Genomic DNA, 19877 nt, shown 5'->3' on the forward strand with positions numbered 1-19877 from the left:
GATTGTAAGTGGCATAGCTACCGTATTACATGGTTTTACAGTAGCATCACAAAATAACGTAGTTCTGGCTCATGTGTGATCTTTGCCCAAGCCAGGCTTCTAAACCCTCTGGACTACCTGTAATATAGCTGCTTTGCAAGGAGTTAATCTAGGTAATAGCTAGCAAAGGGCACTCAGGTTCCCACAGTAGAAAAGCATTCACAGAGGCCTGTGGTTATAACTTCATATAGTACAGATATTCTGCGGATTGGAACTCTGCTCCTCCAGCTAGGTCGAGTAGATTTTCCGCTTGAAGTTTGTAGGCAACCGGTGTTCATAAGGCCAAGGGGAAAGAAAGCTTGCAGCTGAAGATGTTGACAGCAATTGTTCTGAAGCTCTGGGCTGCTTTGACGCTAATTTCTTGGTTCTCCCATTATTCATTAAATGACACACAAACTAAGATCACAAGGCAGTCAGCAAAGTGTTGCAGTGGGAACAGAGAGGTCTCTGACAACAAAAAACTACATGGCATCCGGCCTAAAAATAAAACAGGAAAGGACGTGCTTCCTCTTGAGCTCACCATAATGAATTTAATGGTAAATACTGAAAGAAGAGAAAGCTTTATAGCACAGAATAATACATAGCAATACCTGACATGTTTTGGTGCTTTCAAAGTAAAAAAAAAAAAAAATAGTTTCAGTGGTGTAGGTACCTCTCAAGATATTATTCCTATAGTTATACTGGGACTCAAATCCTATTGCAGTTCTTCCTTTTAAGTAGTTTTCTTCCCATTTTTCAAATTTGGGCAAGTTATTTAACTACCGTAAGTCTCAACTTCTTCAATTATAAAATGATTAAAATGACATATAATGACATGGTACTGTTGTGAGAAATAAGTTAAGTACTTACTACAATACCTGGCAAATAAGTGATACAACATTATTACTACTATTGCCAACTTCACTCTGAATGTACAACTTTCTTTTTGAAGGATAAATCCGGCGGAGAATTTTAGCAGAATGTTCCACACCCATTTGAACTTCTAAATTTGATAACTTGTCAATTTTCCTGATTTTCACAATTGGCTCAATAGATATAAATATTCTATGTTTACAGCAACTCTTAGGCTCCTAAAGAAGTCTATGTTTGTACAAAGGATGAGGAAGAGAGGAAGGAGAAATAAGTACAATAAGGATATGCCACATATGGGAACCTAATAACCTCAATTAATGTAAACATTATATGCTGTAACATAAGCTGAGGTTAATAATATCAACAATAATGAAAAATAGGGTAGGGGAGTCAGAGGAGGCGAGGGGAGGAAAGGGGAAGGAAGGGGAACGGGATATAAAAACAAGGAACAAGGGGTGTTATGTCCATGTAACCACTCCCCAGGGTGATTGCAAAATGCTTGAGGTGTGAAAAAAAAACAACCAGATAACAAGGTCACTATTGTGACACCGGGCACATGGCAATAATTCAGGATCAGTAATCAGAATCACGGTGTTGTAATACAAGTCCAGAAATGCTAGAAAATGTGAAATTATTGTCAAGACTGAAGCTACTCAAAAGACAAAACTCAAAAACTTCAAAGGAGGAGACTGAAATAGAAATAACTTTGAGAAGGGAGATTCGATTATCTTAGTCCATGACCTAACCTTGATGATGCTTTCAACAGGTCTGGCACCTCATCTGCTAGACACCTACTAAGCGGCCCACTTCTGTTCTCAGTGCTCACCTCAACTTGTCTTTAGCAATCTGCTTCATATAAACTGCTGTTTCCTGACTACTTTAAATGCATTAGTCCTATGAGTACATACAGTAGATAGAGCACTGCTACCAGCTATACCGTGTCATGAAAAAAAGAAAGTAAATGCATAATAAATAGACATGCAAGATACCAACAGAAATTTCTTTATTGAAAGAATAACAAGACTGAGTAAATGCTGTGTTTGTTTGGGGGGATATTTTGCAAGGGGAAACAACATAATACAGGACACATATATAAGATTTTTTTTAATAGTCACCCAAAGAATGATATGCAACAGAGTACAGGAAATCTGTCCACACATTAAGACCAAGGAAACTAGGTGAGGGTCTAGATCCCACGGAAATGTCCTGCATGAGTCCAGCTGAATGCCCAGAGCCCATAACAATGCCTCCCATGAATCTAACTGGAGACCCAGAGCCCACGGCAACATCTCATGCAGGTCTGTTTCACTGATTTGTGCTGGGAAGGCCCAAAGGTCAGTGGTGGCATCTAGAAAGTCTGTGCCAGTGGGATGAAGGAGTTGTGCTACCAGGCTGAGGGATCTGAACTGGAGACAGGAAGTGATGCTCAGAAGAACCAGAGCTCCCCTGAAAGGTACCACAGCCATCTTCAGCAACATGAGGTTCCCAAGCTCCTCTCATGATCAAGATGGCCGAGTTCCCATCAGAGATGCCAACACAGCAAGCTTCTTCAGAAGACTGAGCTGTGCACCTCTTCCTCTCCAGAGCCAGGAAGTGATGCTCAAGCTTAGGATCAGAGCTCCCCCAAAGTGAACGAAAGCCACACTCAGTGCCAACGAGGACCCAAGCTCCTCAGAGGATGCAAACAGCCAAGTTCATCAGGAAAGCCAGCATGACGAGCTCCTCCAAAACAACAAACAGCTCCTTATAGTTTCTATCAGCTCCCAACAGCCTTTCTCAGTTCCCAACAGCCTTTCCGCTCCCAACAGCATTCTTCTTCTTCTCCAGTTCTGCCTCTTATACTGTTGGCAACAAGTCCCACGTGGGCCTCCCACAGGCAGCACCATGTGGTGCTGAACATGGGGGTTGTAAGATGACCAGCAGTTATCAATCCACTATAAATGCTTTCTGTGACATAAATAGCATGAGGGACATAACTAGTGACTTTTTACTCCACAATTACTTCTTAATTCAGTTCATCCTGAATGAGACCTCATTACCCATAAGTGACTCAGCATACTGTCCTCCTGAGCTCCCCATTAAAAAGGGAGCTGCTGCTTATTGCTTTTGTTCTCCTGCTGATTCTATCCTCCTTGGACTCATGCAAGTTCTACCAGTTTCAGCAAAATGAATCAACAGAGAATAGACTTTTGCTGTATTTGGGACTCAAGTGTAATTTTAATAGTACAATTATTTTTAGCTCAACTTTAATACCAAGAATGTATTTTTTTAAAATATGAGCTACTTTCTAAATTTGAATCCTTATTTTCTATCAAGTGCTAATCAAATGTTTCTGTTTTGATATATGCAATTAAAATATTCAAGACTTTAAAGAAATCATTCCTAAGAGAGAAATTTCATTTTCTCTTCTTTTGCTTCTTTTAACATAACCGTGTGTGTCAAATTCACTGCCAATTGAGTGTCACTTACGTATTTTAATACCCTAAGCTCAATTTATTTTTTAATTTCCTCTTACATTTTTCATCACCTGCCGTGCCATACGCTAACTTAACATATCCTAATGAGTTCATAGCACTTGCTGGGGCATGGATGAAATTCCTAATTAAAGTGAAGTCACTATTATGAATATATTTCTAATAGTAAAGTCTGTCCTTAATGATTAAAAATGGTAGTTCTGTACCCGAAGGTTACCTTCTTTCTTGTAGCATAATGAACTCATTTTCCTACCCTTTACCTTTTACCCAGAAAAATGTGCAGTTTTGTGATCCAATTAAACTTCTTTCTCATGACCTCATCCTTTCAAGAAGACATCTGACATGACCACAGTAGGAACTTATTAAAATATATCATTTGAACAGTTGGTCAAAAGATAACTCATTGCTGTACAAAATATTTGGAGAAAAAGATACTTTAAAAAATTGATGCATTGACTTAAATATAGGGAAGGGCTAAGAAGGTAGAAAGAAAATAAGGATTTGTTATAGATAGTCTCATTTTCTAAAATGATCCTTTAGATTTCAAGTGGCTGGTTGTAACTTTTTGGGAACTTCTTTGTAGATTTTTCCCCACAAAAAGAGAAAGAACAATTAATATCCCTTTCACAAGAAATATCCAGAGACATATTTGTGCAATTTCTACCAGATCAAATCTGCAAATTTCCAACTTGCAGTATATTCATTTATTCGTTCATACAACAGACAATCATTGAGATATAGTATCGGACAAAGCAAGAGTATCTAAATATTATAAAATTCACCTCTGTCATCAAAATTTTGTGAGGTTTAAATATTTTAGAAATCATAGGACTTTTACAAATATTAGCTGCCACAATAAGAGCCTTTCTTAAAGGATTGATATGAATTATTTTCCCTTTTGTATTATTTTGCTTTCAAGATTAGGGATAGAATAAGGGATGACAGAGGTTTTGTCCAATGGGAGAAAGATGAAAGAGAGGCCAGAGGAGGGAAACAATGACAGCCAGGAACATAAATGGGTGGGGAGTTTTCCCTGAACAACCATGAAAAGAAACAGAGAAATAGACTTAGGTTCATGTAAATCAGATTTGAGGTCTTTTTGTTGTTGATGGTGTGCTGTTGTCATTGTTGTTTTATTGGTAATTGGCACAACACAGTATTCAAACATGCCAAATAGTAATCTCATTCTATATTAATTACAAGATGATATTTCTCTACTCAATATTGTACTTAGCATCTTTTTAGCCTTCTTAAATAAAGTCAACCTGAAATGTTTTTGAAGCTGTTCATTTTGTAATAGGTAAATTGTACATCTGGCTATAGTTCTGAGTGAATTCTTTCAAAGAGCTCTCATTGGAGGATTAATATGGCAGAATGCAAATGGGCTTAGAGGAAATGTTCAAAGGGGAATGAATAGAAAGGTACTCATCGGAAAGCCTCTATTACTTTTTTTTCTTCTGTTTTCATTTCCTCTAACTAGTGACAGGGCTTTCTCATGGAAAATAATATTCTTTTAATTATTTTTGTGCACTTAATAAACAGTCAATTTCATAATGTGATATTATCATTTTTGACTGAAATATATCTCTTCAATGCCAAAATAGATTAAATTTGAGACAAAATAGACGGTTGTTAGACTACCTTGATGGTATTGGAAAATTATACGTCCCCTGAGATCTCCTTATAGTTTCAAATTTCATATTAAGAATAAGCAAATAAAAAGTATGCTTCACAAAGAATTGGCAAAATAGTTCTGAAACTTTTTATGGCTTAAAATATATTGCAGCAAAATTATTTAATTGGAAGCCTTTTAAAAGCATGTATGCAGAACTATGTAAATGGTTTTCAGAAATTATAGTTAACTGATTTTGCCTGAGTAGTTCTTTTTTAAATGTGTATTTTCCCTCCACTCTGCAGGAACTTCTTATACACACATATATAAAAATTGTAGTGGCATATTAAAAATGAAAATTTTTTCAAAGATAGTTCTGACCTATTTCTATTTTCTCCTCCTAGGTTTAGAATGAAGGTAAGGCAGATCGTCTATTTTGAAAGCAATGATGACTACAATCCCAGATCAGTTATACAAACTGCATAACCTAGTTCAAATGAGTTTACTTTGTTAGCCTCCTTTTCTTCAGGAATAAAATAGCAATGATAATATCTATTTTACAGTATTGTTGGTATAAACAATGAGGATAAGTTTAGAACTAACATTTTTCAGTGTTTACCATGGGTCAGTGTGCTAGAGTCCTCTCCATATGAACCATCAGTATTATATGAGGTAAGTCACATAAAAATTCTTAGCAACATGTCGTAGGCACTAAATTACTAGTAAGTTTTCCTTTCAAGTGCTATATAAATAGTTGTTATTTATAAATACACATATAAATAAGGTTAAAGAAGCACCTTTAGAAAACACGTGTACTTGTGAGGAGACAGACTTGTAAATGGATAGAAACAATGTCATGTAGTGTTCTTATACTGCTAAACATAAAGATCAGAGGCAGTAGAATCAGTCAGTTATGCTCTAGCATATCATTTTTATCTTTCCTTTTCTTTTTCATCTCTCTCTTTTATTATTTCAATAAATATCCAAAGATATGAGTGAAAGCAACTTTGTGATGGAAGGTGAAACTTCCATTTCCAATCTATTTCTTTCCCACCACAATCTCTCATTTTCAAGCTTCTGTAAACTGCATAGGCAAGATAATGATGGAGCTCTTTTTGTCTGTATTAAGTTTAGGACCATATTTGCCCTTTATTCTAAGATGGGCAAAGTCTATGTCAGGAAGATTGTGTGCTTGAGCTGACAAAGCAATGGTGCATTATGTAGTAGAAAATATCTTCTGATGAATTAAATTAGTATTTACTAAGAAAAATAAATTTGTCAGCAAAAGCAAACAATTTTGGGTTCCTAGGAGAGAGCCTCCACCTGTGAGTCCTGTGTTCAATGTACATTTTTGAACACTGTTATCGTTGATACATTGCGTCAACTTGGGGAGTCTAGAGGTTTGGCTAAGTGACTCAGCAGGAAGCCAGGGTGCTTACTTTGTATACATCCGGAGCCTGTGGAAGAGGAGGGCATGGAGATTATGTGAGAGCTATATGCCCCTTAGGTGGGGGTAGCCTGTTTACAGTGTAAGGGAGGGAAAGAGGCTGCTTGCCGCCATTTCTCCCTTTTGCTCTGGCTGTTTGCTGTTCGGCTGCCATTCCCCCCTTTGCTCTTGTTGCTTTGCTACCTTCTGCCTCGGAGCCAGCCAAGTATGGACTGAAACCTCCACAAACTGTAAGCTAAATAAACCTTTCCTTCCTTCATTTTGGGCGTTGGGTATTTCGTCTCAGCAAGGAGAGAAAAGTAACAAAGACCAAAACTGTGTACAATTTTAGTGCTATCTACATTTTTAGAGGAAGGCTCTAGTTAAAGTGGCATAATGTTATCATGGTCTTCATTTTATATTAGATGAGGTATAATTAAGAATAAAAAATAAAGAGACCTTAATATTATTTAGTTCCTACATACTCAAATATGATTTCATGCAATATTATGTTTCATTTTCCTAATTACCCTTAAAATTGTGGTGGAGCAGCCAGTGAGTTGGATAACTGATACTCTTGGTACACTATTTCTTTTGTTTCCTAGTCACTCATCATTGTATTCCAGAGAAAAGGAAACTCTCAGAATTCTGCCCTAGAAGCAATTGGATTTCTTTCCAGAAAAGATTCATAGATGGAATCAAAGCACAGTACTCCACTTAGTTTGTTTGCTCTCTCAATGTCTGTATACATGAACAATTCCGATTCTTGAAAGGTATGACCACAGATTTTGACTCATTTGATATGAGCTAGCATCACGAATTCTATGAATTTCAGCAAATGCTGCAGGATACACCAACCTAGGAGGCCCATGGCGACAGATATGTGAGCAGTCCTCTCCTCCTGAGCTTCATCATCAACACTTCCGGCTAGGACATTTCTGTATCTTCCTACCTGGCTCCAGATGAGGCTGCTCCTCTTCCTCTCTGCAAAATCCCCCAGCATTATTTTCTGGAAGTTTGACATACATTTCGATGAGCCTTCTAATACTAACTTTAAAAATTCTTCAAATTCCAACTACCACCCTTTACAGCTATATTTTAGATTTTGGAATCATCCCGAATTGTTACAGCGTTTTATGGTTCAAATGTTTGAAATATTCTCTTCATAAGAAAACATTTTGACCTAACTTATTCATCTCTTAACTTTTACTAAACTAATACATGTTGTTCCTACTCCCTAGTAAGTCTTCTGTATTTCATGCCATCCTTATGTAGCCAATCAATCAGGATAACAGAAGTCTCTGGTTATTCAGGGCTTATTATATGTTGGCCTCCATAGTTAGAACTTACTTCACCATTTGTAGATATCCTGAGAGATAGTTATTATTCACCTCATTTTACAAGTGCAAATGAGGCTCAAGGAGATTAAGAAACATATAGAAGCATATACAGCTTTATACAAGAACCTGGACTTAATTTGATGTTTGTAAAACTCGAAAAGCCTTACAGTGACTGGCAGAGCTTTCTTACTCAACATAATTTAGATATATTCTTACTTTTCTCATCTCTCATAAAATTTCCATTGCACACATCCATTCTTGCTAGACATCTTTTATCTTTAATTCATTTAAAAACTGATAAATCACCCATTATGTTGGTGCAGACCTGTGATTCCAACACTCAGGAGGCTGAGGCAGAAGCATCACTGTGAAATAGAGGCCGGCCTGGGCTATGTAGTAAGTTGAAGAGCAGCCTGAACTGCTGTTATGGTTGATACATTGTGTCAACTTCGGGAGTTTAGAGGTTTGGCTAAGTGACTCAGCAGGAAGCCAGAGTGTTTACTTTGTATACATCCTGAGCCTGTGGAAGAGGAGGGCATGGAGATTATGTGAGAGCTACACTCCCCTTAGGTGGGGGTAGTCTGCTTACAATGTAAGGGAGGAAAAGAGACTGCCTGCTGCTATTCCTGCCCTTTACTCTGGCTGCTTTGCTGTTCGGCTACCATTTCCCCCTTTGCTCTTGTTGTTTTTGCTGTGTTCTGCTGCCATGAACGTTTGCCCTCTGCCATGTGCCACTCTGCCTCGGAGCCAGCGAAGTATGGACTGAAACCTCCACAAACTGTAAGCTAAATAAACATTTCCTTCCTTCATTTTGGGCATCAGGTATTTTATCTCAGCAATGAGAGAAAAGTGACCAAGACAACTACATAGCAAGACCATGCCTCAAAAAGCAAACAAACAAAATTCGATAAATCAGGCTGGAATCTTCTTTATGTATCTGAAAGCCCATTTATTTTTTCTCCCAGTTAGCATTTGTCTGTCTCCCAGTTAGCTTATTGTCTGCGAGGGTTATTTGTACAGATGAGTCTCCCCCAACTGAACTGTGAATTCCTGCAGCAAGAAGCAGGGTGTAGTAAGCAGAGCTCTATCGACGGAGTCAAGTTTATCTTATGAATCACCATCCAGTATTTCCTGACTGTATAATCTGCACAAATCACAGTATCTTATCCTTAGTTTGTTATCCACAAAAATTAACATCGTGAGACTAAGTAATATCTTACATATGATGTTTCTAGGTATCTTACATATGATGTTTCTAGGACAGTACCTTGGGCATAGCTGTCACTCACCAAATTTTGGAGTTTAAGTTCCCTGACACTGATCTCTGCCTTTAGCTTTCAGCACTAATCAGCAAAAGGTCACCTTTGCTGCTGAGTTTAGCAGAAGTAAGATATAGTAGGAGTTATTAAAACAGCTGGTACTTGTGGTATGAAAAAAAAAATACTGCCCTCCTCACGTCTAGCATTAAGACTAATACCAAAATTGATTTCCTAGTTTAAACTAGCCTTGACATATTTGGACAATACTTTTTAAATTAAAAAATAATTAGTAAATAAGATTTAGACTTTGTAAAGTTGAAGAAAATCTCTTCAACTCACTCTGTTTTCTTCAGCAAATTTATTTGGATCAATAAGTGCTACAGGGCTTATGATTAAACTCTATATTTATATTTTTCCAATATATACCTTTGAGACATATATATATATATATATAATCAAAATGCTAATCACATGTCTACAGGAATTTCAGACATTTCTCTGTACCTAATATGATGCATAAGTGGTATCCCAATTGAATCTCATAAAAAATGTCAGTGTTGAGTTCATCGTTTTGGGACAAACCAGAGAATCAACTCTTTGGTAAACTACAAATTGGATACTTACAAAGGCCTTATTAATTCTATTGCCATATTTCATATAAACTTTAGGACACATGGGTGGTTTTATTTGCCATTTAAGACTGATATACTTCTTATACTTGACATTTCTTTAAAAATCATAATGTTACTTAGTCATTGCGTTAGAGGTGTTTTCTAAGTAAAATTAAAGGAGTTCTTTGCCATGAGTAAAGTATACGAATAACATCTCTGAAAATGGCCATGCCCAACTGGCCAATCTTAGGTCTATTTTCTCCACAGTTAGACAGCAAGTTAGCTAGCTAACCCCAAAGTACAACTAGTTTCTCAAGGTCAGATTCCATTTCTACCTATGGCTGTTTGTGTACCTAAAGGAATCACCCCTCTTTTCTGAACATTTATTTTTATCTTCCAAAGTTGTGTCAGGCTTTCAGATTTTTTTTTTAATCTCATCATGGAACAAAACCCACTGAAAGCCTGAGGCTAATGCTATATGTTGTTATATGATGATTCAGGTGCAGAATGACATCCATTTCTACACTTTCAACTTCAAAAGAGTGAGGGTGTTTAAACTGGACTTAAAGCAGGAGCCTAAACAATAGGACGCCCAGTGTGCTGCCCCATGTGGGGAGCGAAGTCTTGGTGCTTGTTGCTTGTTCCAGGGACAGACTACAAGAGTGGTCTCATTCAGGAGAAGATTATTCAGATCAGCAAGCAAAATCTCTCTTAAATTTAATCTATCTTTTAAACTTCAGTGTGAGAGAATGCAGTCACATGTTAAAGTGCAATGTTTGCATGTAAGGAAGTGAGATGTTTGCACTGTAGGTGTGGTCAGGAAGACACAACTTGATATTCTGAGGCTTAGAACAGAACTTTCTGTATAAGACTTTTATACTATATATATTTATATATATATACATTATATACATTTTCACATACATACACACACACTCACTTACGGACACACCTAAACACAAGATGAATAATAAGGATAGCTATATCAACAAGTAGTAACTATGCAAACTTTACCTGAATATATGTCTTAGTTCTGTAAATTCGTTTTCCTTGATCCTCAGATTATCTTCTAATCTTTTCATTGTAATAATGTAAGATTTACTGACTTGCTTCTTCCACTCATTTAGCAAAGAAAAACAGATTACATTGATTTGCACTTTATAAAACATAATTCATAACATGAAAGCAATCAGAACTGTTTTTTATTCTGGATTCTACAATGCTTAATTTGAACTACTGATTGTGGGTTTTAAATGCAGATGTTTATATTAAAATGTAACTATATTGAATTGTAGTAATTAAGAATCCATTTGATATTGGATAATACATTTGCATAGAAGTATACATTGACTTATTTCATTTTATTTTATTGCATTTTAATTATAGCAGTCGCTAGTTGCTAGTTTCCAGACTTTAAATATCAGATACTTGATATAATTCTGAGATATTATAGTGTTATAATACAGTATTATAAATTTCTTCTATAGCATATCAATGTACTAAAATAATATTTTTATTAGAAGTTTGCTGATTTCTGTAAAGATCTTTCAGAGAAAAATGAGTTCAGATAATCTTCCAAATATTTTCATAGGATATTTTGTATATACAAATGAACATATTCATTCCATTTCATTATTTCTTATCTATAATTATAATTGAACAATATTACATTTAAAGTAATAAGTGTAATTACCAGTACAAGTTTGGGTTAGTCTAGATTCATAATTTCCCATTTGTTAAAAGTTTTTTCCTTTTCTTCAGAGCAGTTCCTCAGGTTACAAGATTCCAAGTTCAGGTGCGGTGGCAATCCAATTGAAAAATACTTTGATAATCTGGCTAAAAATAAGCCAACTGCCAAAAGGAATGTCATGCAGCAATGACAAAGAACACAACAGTGTGTGCTTTCTAGGGTGAAATCATAAAGAAAACTAATCAGTCTATTTAAAAGAGCTGTATAAAAATATACAGGAAATGTTCCAGTACAATTATTTGCTTTCATCAGTTGATTACCTACCCATATATACATCCATGGGCCATTTATAGATTAATCTAGAAATTGATTCAGTGACATCTGCAGTTCACTAAAAAGCTATTGAAATATTCTATATGTTTTTTCAAGATCTTTTTTTCTTTTCAGGCAAAATAACGGTAGTTGAAAAAATGGCAATTAGTGATAGAATTTTTCTATAAAAATAGATAATAGACTCTTTCAGGTTCTTACACTAAGGAGATATTGTGAAAGAGGAAGACATTGCTCAAAAGGAAAGGACAACTAGGATGAAGGACAGGAGGAAAGAAAGGGAGAAAATACATATATATATATATATATATACACACACACAAGAGAGCTAAGATAATTGTATTACTATTTCTATTGATTTATTGAAAAGAAAAGTTAATGCTTAAATTTTTTGACCAATTTTGCATGCTTATATCTGGGGATCTGAAGACAACAATCTGCAACATAAGACAACAATATGCAACATAAAACCATTGTTGAATTTCTATCATCTTCCTTTTTGAAATTCTATATAGCTTCCAATGTGTTCTGTTATTTTTTATCCTCTTTAAAATTAAAAAAAATAGAAATTCATATGTCACAACATGTAGCTAGTATAAATGAATACAGGTTTTGCCCATAAAATTAAATTTGTAGAAAGAAATTCAACATAGATCATGATTAATTTATTATGGTTGACTATTCTGATCTTAAGAATCATAGATAATAAGACAGTGAGTTTTATAACTAGCAATTCACAAAATAATAATAAAATTAAGGATTAAAAGATTAGATGTTTGTCAAATGCTTGATAGTAGTCTGAGGGCTATTACCTTATACATTTTGTTACTGTTACTTTATTCATGCTGTATAAGGCACATATTATTCATATAGTATGGCAGAGAAAATCCAGACGTGGTAATAAGCAGTAGAATCTGAAATCAGTTCTTAGACTGTTTGATTCTAGCATTAAAGCTATACATTGTTATTTATGTTTCATAGTTCCTTTTTATTCACCTTGCATTTATCTCATAGGGCATTTCCTTATATATACATGTGTATATATATGTATATATACGTATATATTCAAAGTATGATATAGAATAAATTAATCCCAGAAAGAAAATTAGTCATATTTTTCCTAGATAATCTTAAAATAACTAGAGGGTATAAATTTCAATCTTGACATTCACCTCAGGGTACAGTTTTATTTTAACAGGTATGGATTTTATATTTACTACAGTTAAATATTATGACAACTCTGTTTTGGATGCAAATGCTTAGACAGACGGATGATCCCTTACACAAAATTTTTTCAACAAAAGCATTCTAAATTCTTAAGGAATAGGCTTCCATACTGAAGCAATATAGAAAACAGGTATTTGGCTTCAGAGACAACTCTGCCCTTGCCTGCTTTTAACCTCCATGTCTGTCCTCACTAGTACATGCCTGCCATGGCTGTCAATATCTGCTTTGAAGGAGGACCCTTTGGTCAGCTTGGTCTGTATAATCTTCATCTCCTTTTTATGAAAGCCAGATACCTTTGTTCTATCAGGTTTTTCTCAGTACTCTGTGATGCCCCTTTGCCTGAGTTTGGAAAGTTACTGCATTCCCTAAATGTGCTGTCTTCTGGCCCATTAGCCCAGGAATCTAACTTCCTTAATGCTATTCTGTTTTAAAGACTGACTTGGCTATTATTCTCTGAGGCTTACAGTCTCATAGTGCTACATCTTACAAAATAATATGTTAGTTTCCTACCCTCAGATTTCTCTAAAGTAACCCAGAGATTTTATACTAGGAGTCCAGTGGGTCAGGTTTAAGAGAGGGGCTCCGGGCATTCCTGAGTATATCTAAACCTATTTTTCATGATGTACTTTATTTATTTACCATCCCAGAACTTGCACTAGGATGTATGTGTGAAAGCATTTATCTTTTTTACATACAAAAGAAAAGCTAGCTCTTACCGCCATTATTTCCAAGTTTCTGTGTGGGACACACATTTGCACATTCTGAGATATTATAGTGTTATAATACAGTATTATAAATTTCTTCTATAGCATGTCAATGTACTAAAATAATATTTTTGATGAGCTACTTGAGGCTTTCAAAGCTATTATTTCTGCTATGAATTAGAAGACTTGATCAGCAACTCATATGAATGTTCATAGAAGCATTACAGTATAGACTGCAAGGCAACAAATTTTATTGTAAAAAATGGACGTTGAGCAACGTAGAAATTTCAGAAAATGAGAGTCTCAATAATTACCTGGAATATTAACTATTATTAAACTGCAACAATTTCTTAGTTTTAATGAAATAAGCTCTATAAGCTCCTGGTAGGTTACACATTGAGGACAATAGAATAATTCTTCTATTGTCCTCAAAAGGAAAGGATATGGTGCTGACGTACATCAGATATTGAAAATATCTACAATTATTGGGTAACTTCAAGGGGGAACAAAAAGGCTAGAAGAAGTAAATAGTCCGAGATGACACTCCTGCTTTTCTTTTCCAAAAAATAGCAGAGGAAAAAATGTAGAATCGGGAAATATTTTTCCTCTCTACTCAGTACCTGTCTATAAATACTAGATTTTTCTCGTGTGGTTTGCCTACATAATCCAGGTTGATCTCTAGATTTTTGAAAGTGCAGAACACATGCTATGCCATACATTTTCAAAAATACAACTACAAATGGCTACCTACTCAAACTTTAGTGAGAGTACACACTACATTTGGAGCTTTGTAATAAAAAAGTGGAAAGAAAAAAGAAAGAAAGACAGCCAGGCTTCATTCCCAGAAATTCTGATCCAATAGATAAAGAGCAGGACTCAGGAATCTGAATGTACCAAGTGCCCCTAATGATTCTATGTAGATATTACTTGAAGCACTCTTCAAAAACCACTATCTTAATGTCCTTATAGTGAGAAGTTTACCACCCTGAAGCTTTTTTAGACTTTCAGTTCCCTGGGAGTGCAACGTGGTGAGTGGAACAAAGAGAAAAGATTGTTTCAGATTGACTACAGCTTTTGCCTGTGGTTTTGCCTGGGTCAGTACATGATTTGGCTGTGCATGTATAGTCTTATATTCTAAGGGTGATTCACAAAAAAAATGGAAAAAATCAAGAAGTCCTTTCATATGTGAGCAGGTAAACAAACTGACTTAGTCAGAAAATGGAATAGTATCCAGTGTTAAAAGAAAGGAACAATTAAATCATGAATTCATGGAGAAATTTTAATGCATATTGCAAGAAAGATGCCTAATCAGGCTACCAACTCCGTGATCCCAAAAACGACAGCACTATAGAGATTGGTGGCTGCCACAGACAGAGAAAGAGATAAATAGTAACGTGCTCTAATGGTAGATCCTGCAACACTAACATGAACTTTACAATTTATTGCATTATACTGTACTAGTATTGGTTCACTAATGGTAACAAATGTGCTGCTCTAGGGTAACATGTTAAAAACAAAGAAAATATCTCAGGGGAAGGAAATATATAAGAACCTGCCCTTGCTGTTAAAGCAACAATAGCAAGAATGTTATTCATTTTTAAGATTAAAGGAAAACATAAAACAAATCAGTGAGGCTCCAAAATAGTAATCCCAGATTAAGCCAGATCAGCTGAGTATTTCAAGGAACGTGTGTGACTTCGAAGGAAAGGCCCACTATAAAGAATACATGATTAGTAGTATTTTATTTTTCTTTCACTCTTGGTTTTTCTTTTTTCATTCAAAAAATGTCAGGGTGGACTTTGGAAATGCCTTATTTCTTCACAATTCCTTATTGACTAAGCTTCAGTTTCTATTGGATTGCCTGAATCCCATATTAATGCCTTCATCTTCTCAACTGATTTATCAAGCCATTTCTGCACAGAAATGGATTTGTTTAAACACTCCTCCAATATGCCTATTTATATTCTTTCTGAATTGCTTTATTTTGAGATCATATGATTTATTTATCCCAATCTACCCTTATGTATCTGCTATTTATATTTTATATTGGTTTCTTCATAAATATTTAAGAGGATGTTTTCAAGATGAAAAGATAAAATTTAACTTTGATACCTCTTCTACCTTTATGGCTACAATAAAGAAATTATAAAGAACATGTATTTGATGAAATCAGAACTATACACCAGGCATAATTCTTATCACATATAGAAGTATGAGCTCATTTATCATTAAAATATAGATTATTATTTGATCGAATAATTGTTGTTAATATTTTCCAAGTACTGGAGAAGACTAGATCTTTAAGCATCTCCATCTGATTGACAAACAACTAAGAAAATTATTGCTTTAAATATAAAAAACAAGAATTACTAATTAGTTTATATTTTGTTTTTCCTTTTTAATAAGCATTAAATTATTTATATTGAAAAAAGTTATTTAAAAGAAACATCATTTCTGAAAATATCTACAATTATTCAAGTTTCCAAAATTATTTATTTTCTGTTAAACTATATATTTGTCTAAGTATAATTTATAAGATTCTTATTTATGAAACTATTTTATTTTCTTTTCCACTGCAATATCTATACCATATTTGTTAGAATTATAAATTGTCATCATGAATCTGAACACCATTGATGTAATAGCTAGATTTTTCCTAAAAAAGGACTTGCAAATATATCAAAATGAAAAGAAATGTGAAGAAATGACTATTACAGTAATTTAAGCAGGCAGTCTCAGTATCTCTTTGATAGTATACTACATAAAGGAAAAAAGCAGTATTTCTCTTTTATTTTCAATATAGCACAATGACAAAAATAAAAATTTAACCCTTCCAGTACCTTTCTTTATTGGTGGGTCAGCATGCAGTAAAGTTCATTAAACAATATGATTTTGACAGGGACAAGAAGAATATCACTGTAGTTGGCTAAAACTTTCTTTTCCAAATTGATAGGAATTTTTTCAATTATCAGTTCAATTCTTCACTGATTAATTCATTATTTGAGAATCATATGTTGTACCAGTTTCTCTGAAGAGCTCATGAGGGCCAGCGACAGACAAATAGGCAATTGCAGTACAGCGTTTATCCTATGGTGCCAATGTACATCATTGGTAACAAGATGCATTTAGTGAGCCTGGGCTTCAATCAGAAGAAAAGCTTTAGAGGCATTAGAACTTTAGAATAATATAAACTTCATGAGTTGGACCACTTGCATTTATTTCTAGTTCAGCCTTCCTTTTCCCTTCCTAAGGGTTGGCTTTCTCCAGGAAATGACACTGTGCCATAATTACAGTTCGATTAATTGCTAATTATTGTTTTGGGAAAATAACATCTATATCCCTGGAGCTCCTCATTCATGAGGCAAACAAGTAAACAAATGGGTGGAAAGAAAAAATAATTAGTTCTACTTATACGGAGTTAGTTTCCCTTTCAATTAATAGCTATCCATCTGTAGCCGTACCTCAAAGTAAAAATAAAAATGAATTTGCTATAAGAGGGACAACGTATTTCAAGTTTCTAAAAGTAGGATTGTATAATATGTGGCTGTCTGAGGATCCATAGATATGCGGCTGTTAGCTCACTAATTTTGATGAGCAGAGTTTTGGGAAACCCACTCCTTGTTGATTCAGTGACTGTTTCCCTGTCGCTTGATGAGGCACCTCTTATGCAAGAGAAAACCATAAGTTGCTGGATCTTCTCAAGTGTCCTATTTTTCCAAGCCATTGAGAAGTCAGTCGTGTGACTTCAGGAGAACTCCCACGGCTTTTTTTCTCATGGGTTGAATATTCTGAAATAGAAAAGCTTCACCAAAGCGTCATGTCTCCAGGTGACCCCTGAGTCATCCTGCCAAGTGTTTCCATATGACCAGTTCTTTGCTTCCTCCTCAACAGAGCCAACAAGCCGTCTGTTCACACATGGTTACCAGTATTTCTGTTAACTCTCCTCCTAAATCTTCTCGATGTCAGAAAGATAATCGTAGTTGTCATGCCATATCCTTTTGGTGCTCTTTCCCCCATCATCCTATATAATCAGCGGCAGAAATAGCACAGGCATTTCGCATATCCTCAAGGACTGAGATTTCTCTTCTATCCACACTGTCTACCTCAGAACTCCACCGACAAGAACTGATTTTGATCCCGTTGTGCATTGTTACATACACTTTAAAATTTCATTTTGAAATTAAACTGGATTCTCTCACCCCTTATATTTCACACTTACAATCTGAACAAAAGTTTAAAGGAGTAAAAGGAGCTTGCACAATGTACAACCCAGCACAATGCCTGACAGTTTTGGACTAGCCAGTTTTCCTATTGCTGGGACACCATACCCAACACTGATACTCACAATGGAAGAGAAGAAAGAGGTAATCTGGATTAGAGTTTCAGGAGGGTCAGTCCATGGCCACAAGGGAGAAACATTATGGCAAAATGGTGCAATGGAGAAAATCTGTCCAGTTCATTGCAGCTGGAAAGCAGAGTAGGACAACAGCTCCAGAGGAGAAGGGTATTTATTATTATTTATCCTGAAAAAAAAAATACATGGATTTACTGTATTTTCAGGAAAATGGGCAAGTATATATTTTTCCTATTGGAATTGTGACTCTTCTTTATATTGTTTTAAGAGAAATTAGGTATTTCTCCATCAGCTTTCACACACAAAAGACAACAACAGTACAAGTATCTTGATATTTTGCTTGACTAAGAAATATACACTCTCATATTAAAAGTAGTGGCCCCAGGAAACAGAAGACCTAGGAAGTTTGCTTTCTGTTTTGCATTAGACAGTAAAGGCTGTTGTGAAATTTGCTCAGGGGAAGTTTTCACATATGGCATATTTATTGCATGAAATGTGCATATATACAATATATATAGACTACATACACTCACATTTCAAGAACAAGGAAGAAAATAAGGCACTCCTAAGGTTTACTCTAAATCTCTGAAGGCAAAAGAGATTACTGACTATAAAATTAATGCTTTTCTCTCTCCTGCTAGTTGGGAGCTACCTGAAAGATGGAATTTTTGTATTTAAAACAACCCAGCACAGTGCCTGACACTTATAGAAATAAAGTTAATTTTTTAAAAATTGAACTGAATTGAACAAAACTGAACTGAACTGAACCAGTTGAATCGCGTGGAATCAATCCCTTCAGTAAATAAATATTGCTAAGGTCTGGAAAAGAAGTGAAGTGAATAGAGGTGAACTCACTGTCAGTCTGCAGACTAAATACTATAACATTATTAAACTCCAAACAATTTTAATCTCCACTTTCTTCATCTCCATTTTAAATATTTACTTATCTTTATTAACTTTTTGTAATTTAGAATCACGGGCATTAGTTGTTTGCACAAAGTATTTGATGCCCTAGCTATCATTTATAAATCAGACTTTTCGGAGAACTTTTAAAAACTGTTTACCAGGACCTACTTACTATCAACTAAGTCAGAATTTACCTTTTAAGACTCTTGCACTTGGAGTAAACAAAAGAAATCTTTAAAAAAAATCGATTTGGACACAGGTTGTATATACCAGAAATATATACAGTCAATACCCGCAGTTCAAATGATATTTGAGAATCTTATTCTACAAAGTAGATTTTCATGGGTGTCCACGACTGGTTCCAAAAATCGTGCTATGTAAATTAAGAAGAGTAAAGGGTTAAATTGGGCTGATTACAAAAGGATTTTTGAACATGGTATGAATTGAAATAGGTCTTGCTACTTCTGAAGTTTTAAAAATCTTAGAGGAAAAAGAACTATTTAAACTCTAGCTTATGATAAATTAAGAGGTTGGACACAATTTAGATCATTATATCACTTCAGAGGATTCACAGAAATTATTAAGATGATGTTCATTAAAATCTCTATTATTGCTCTACACAGTAAAACAAATTAAACAAAACTGATGGGACCAAAGTAATTTAAATTTCATCTTGGATTTCTTTTTTTTTTTTTTTTGAGACTAAAATTTGATGAGGCTAAGTTAGGCGAAGTCATAAATATCAAATGACAGAGAAATTATACATAAAGTAGCAGCCATGGTGGAAAATTTGAACAGGAAAGATAAAATGTTTCAAAAAGAAAAAAATGTAGCAGAACCCAGAGAGCTTAGAAAAACCATATGAGAGGCACAAGGTCCTATGGAGCAGCATGAGACTGTTCTAGGAGTGAGGAAATATGCAAATTAAACGCCAGTGCTCTGTACACTGAGGGGAGTGAGTAGTTTAAAGAGGCCATTTTGGGCTGGGGATTTAGCTCAGCGGCAAAGCGCCTGCCTGGCAAGCGCAAGGTCGTGAGTTCGGTTCCCGGTACC

Source organism: Chinchilla lanigera, unplaced genomic scaffold (assembly GCF_000276665.1).
Source record: "Chinchilla lanigera isolate Chin_1 unplaced genomic scaffold, ChiLan1.0 scaffold00022, whole genome shotgun sequence".
In the NCBI taxonomy this organism is placed as follows: Eukaryota; Metazoa; Chordata; class Mammalia; order Rodentia; family Chinchillidae; genus Chinchilla; species Chinchilla lanigera.